Below are 4,739 nucleotides of genomic sequence, written 5' to 3' on the forward strand. Positions count from 1 at the left end.
TATATAAAATACACTATCATTTCAAACTGTAATCAATATAAAATTATTAAATATCTTATATAATTTTTTTCATGCTATGTGTTTAGAATCTGGTGTATATTTTCCACTTATAGCACACCTTAATTTGGACTACCCGCACTGCAAGTACTCAGTAGCCACATATAACTATGGCTATTGTATTGGACAACACATGTTTAGGTCTAAACAAAACTGTGGTTATGGTTGCATTGTAATAAGTTAAAAGCTTCAAATTAACACAATTTTATTAGTTATTAGTTAATAAACATTGTGTTCTACATGGAAGTCAGTTTGGAGAACTCCCTGTTATATAGCCAGCCCCCAAAATATGTGGCTCAGTTACATGCATTTGTTTAGAGAGTAAGTTTTTGTGTTTTTTCTATTTAATAGCATTTATTAGAAAAAATAAAATTACATGAGGAGAAATACAAACTTTAACAATAATCATCTGTTAACACAACAGATTAAATATATGAGGGGAAGTCTATCTTGGCATATATAGCATGTGTATCTGTCATCTTTATAGTCATATAAAAAACTAGTGTATTACTTGTTTATTCCTTTTGATTTTGCTTGGCATTTGCTTTTATAATTTCCATTTTTCCCCCTTTAAAAATTCTTTCCATTTGTTTTATTTCTAACTTTACGCATTACTTTGTAGGCTTTCACCTTTCTTCTTTCCCTTCCAGCTTTATTGAGATATAATTGACATTATTTAAGTTTAAGTTTAAGACTTACAACGTTTTGATTTGATATGTTTATATATTGTACAATGATTACCACCACAGCTTTAGCTACCACCTCTATCCTGTCACATAGTTACATTTTTGTGTGTGGTAAGAACATTAAAGACTTACTGTCTTAACAACATTCAAGTATATGACACAGTATTATTAGCTCCAATCACCATGCTGTACATTATATCCCCAGAACTTATTAATTTTATAACTGGAAGTTTGTACCACCATTTGACCAATATCTCCCCATTACCCCCTTCACCCCAGCCTCTGGCAACTACCATTCCATTCTCTGGTTTTATGAGTTCGGTTTTCTTAGATTCTACATATAAATGAGATCGTACAATTCTAGTCTTTTCTGTCTGACTAGAGAGTAATTTTGTAATAGTTCATAATTATTAGAGCTATTTTAGGCACAGTTTTTATCTCTAACTCCCGTGGTACTACATATTCCTGAGATTAAATAGTGGATTAGAAATAAGCAATGGTATCACTGTAATTGTAAACCAAAAGAAACAGAACATGAGATTACCTGATTCTGTTTTTTTTGTTATCACTTGGAGTTTATATGTTTTTAAAAACTTAAAACAGTTAAGCAAAGTGCAAACAGTGATATTTAATATTTTTGTTGTTTTAATATAAAGATATTAGTTTATACATAACATATTTTAGTTATTTGAATAACATTGATAGAGTTGAAATGTGTTTTTAAATCATCAGTTGTTGATTTTAAAACTAAAGAAAGAATCAAGAAAATAATATTATATTTTCTCATATAGTAGTGGTGTGCTAGAGGATGATCCACCCTGGGTGTCAGATTCAGTAGGCAAGTATATTAGTTATTAGTCTGGGTTCTCCAGAGAAACAGAATGAATAAAATATACATTATATAATTTATTATATGGAATTGGAACACATCATATGGAGGCTGAGAAGTCTCAAGATCTGCAGTCAGCAAGCTGAAAACTCAGGAGAGCCAGCGGTATATAGTTCTAGTCCAAGTCCCAAGGCCTGAACACCGGGAGATCTGATGATATAGTTCTAGTTTGAGCATCAGTTTGAAGAGAAGACTGATGTCCCAGTTTCAGTAGTCAAACAGAGAGATAGAATTGTTTCTTACTCAGCCTTTTGTTCTATTCAGGTCTTCAATGGATTGGATAAGGCCCACCCACATTGGGGAAGGAAATCTGCTTTTATTCAATTTACCAATTCAAAAGTTAATCTCATCCAGAAATGCACCCAGAATAATGTTTAACCAAATATCTGGGCATCCAGTAGCTCAGTCGAATTGACCTATGATATTAACCATCACAAGTGTAGGTCACTGGCTTGACTAGAGAACATTTCTTTACACATTCTTCCTCTCTGCCCCACACAAATCACAATACTGTGGCTTTCACCCACATACTTTAAAGTGGTTCAGATCATGGGCTGTGCCCAAGTTAGCATGGAAAATTTCTTGTTATTGCCCCCTAAAGCAGAATGCCCACAGTTTCCAAGGACATTAATTACACTTGGTGAACTCACCCTGTTCCCTGCAATTTTGACAACACTCATTCATGCATAAAGAGAAGATTTCATCAGAGCAAAGGAAGGGACTTCCGTGCCTTACGGAAAATATAATCTCAACACAAAATGTGTTCAGGTAAATAAGTCTAGCATATAGAATGTTTGTATTGAAGCTAAGATAATGAGAATAAATTTGACCATTTATAAATTCTGTGGCTTGAAGGACAAATACCATTTTGTGAATTGGAAGTTTGACATAAGACATTATAATTATATGAACTTAGATATTTTACAGGACAAACCTTTTTGCCTAAAACCAAAGAGCATATAATAAAAGCCTGCTATAACATAGTTAGTTTATGGGATGGGTGTCACTCTTATCCAGTATCTATGTTAATATGGAGAAGGTCCTGCTGTATACCTACCTGTCTAAATAAGCATATTTCCTCTGGAGCATACAGAATGAAATCCTTATAGTTCTCTGGGGAGTTTCCTTTCCAGTTATGAACTGCTCCTTGGCTCTCAATAAATAATATAGGCTTCATTTTGTTTGTGTATGTATTTGATTTTCCTATTTTTTTCCCATTCAGTTATCTTGTACCATCATTTATTGTAGTATTATATGTCTATCCAGAGAAGGAAAACTCTGATTCCAAAAAACCTCCGCTGCCTTGCGGCATACCTCTTCAGGGGAAAGGCTAAGGGAGTAAACCCCGACAGAAAATCCGGAGCCGGAGTCCCTAAGGCGGTTTGACGTTGTAGTCAACACCGGCAACTCCTGCGGCGCACCTGAAGCCAAGCTGTATTGACTCAGTCTTTCCCTTGGATCCTTCAGCTGCGAAGAGAGGGGGGGTCTGCTGCATGGGCAACAGCAGACCCTCCATATCACCCTGCCCAGGCTCTGTAGCTTCAGCTCCACTGGAGAGGACACTCCAGCGTCATCGCAAGATGTCGATTCAACACGGGAGGAGACAGATACCGTGTCACTCCCGAGTCGGACTGCACAGCCATTCTCGGCGGTGCAGATAGACTCTTAAGAAGCTACACCATCGTCTCTCGAGACGGACGGCTGCCGATGACGATGATATGTCTATCTCAAGTGGCATTTTTTTTAGTTTCTCACTTATAGATCTTTATATAGATTCTTCTTTCTTAAAATTGTTGAAACCATAAAAAGTATCAGAATATAAGTACTCATACCACACCATAAATCTTTATTTTTTTACTCCTAGGCAGATAGAATTCCAAACTAATTTAGATGAAAATCTGGTATCTGAAATGATTAATCTATCCATTCTTTACACATAGCAATTTGTATGGAACAGTCTTTCAATAGACAAGTTATCAATAGGTGTAACCTCTAAATTTATGAAGAACTCATTGCAACATGACTCCCTTTGGATCTGTGATCTTATGATTCTTTGGCTGCCACTCTCCTCATGCAGAAAACAATTGTTCCCTTGCAAGAGGCCTTTAGGCATAACATGACATTTGTGATGTATAGAATATGTATTTCATGTTTATTTCTCATATATTTCCTTTGGTTAAAAACTGATTTGCAATCTACAACATTCAAATAAATAATGTGACATATTTTATACAACATATGTTCAAGTAATTAATTTTCTCATGGAAATGTCATACCATTTAACTCATAGTTATGAGCCAAATATTTGTGCAGTAGTTTGTAATATATGCATAATCACAGATTGCCCTATTTTCTTTGTACTTAAATGTAATTTAAAGGGACAGAATCAGGGTGCAGCAGACTTTGCATTATTTAATGCTTGATGCGTATTCAGTTCTCAATGACTCCTTGTTGGATGAATAAATAAATGACTGACCAGTTTGACAGATGTTATTGAATCCTGAGTTTAGGTTTTTGGATTGTCTTACTTGAGTCTTATTATTATATCACTAACACAATTAATTGTGCTACTTTGAAAATACCTCGTTGCCAAAGAGTGTAGCAAAAATAACTATGGAGCTATGGTGAGCAAAGATGACATAAAAACCAATCTATATGCATCAAATAGAGAGCTCCTGTATGAGTCAGATTATTTCCAGGCACTGTTTATATTCTCTTTCTCTCAATTTTCTTGGCTTTGCCTTCCTCTTGTGTTTCTTTTGTCCTTGGTCTGACTTCCTTCCTAGTTGCAAGGTGGCTTCTAGTACCAGCAGCAGCTAGGACAATGTGCTTCCTTGCTTATGTTTAGTGGGAGAACAAGAAAGCATCTCCCCCAATTATAGCTTAAAAGTCCTTTCCTATAAGGTAATTGGCTTGGCTAAGGTCATGTGACCACAGCTGCTTAGGGAATGCCAAGCACTGATTGCATGTAAGCCTGGATTTCTAAAACAGTTGCTGGCTAGAATGATAGGATTACCTCATTAGCTGGGGCTAATTAAGACTTTTTTCTGGAGCTGAGGAAGGGATCAGCTTCTCCTGAGTCAGTTGGGCTGTGTGGAAGTAAGAAG

Source organism: Furipterus horrens, unplaced genomic scaffold, assembly GCF_987537825.1.
Source record: "Furipterus horrens unplaced genomic scaffold, mFurHor1.1.pri manual_scaffold_17, whole genome shotgun sequence".
NCBI lineage: Eukaryota > Metazoa > Chordata > Mammalia > Chiroptera > Furipteridae > Furipterus > Furipterus horrens.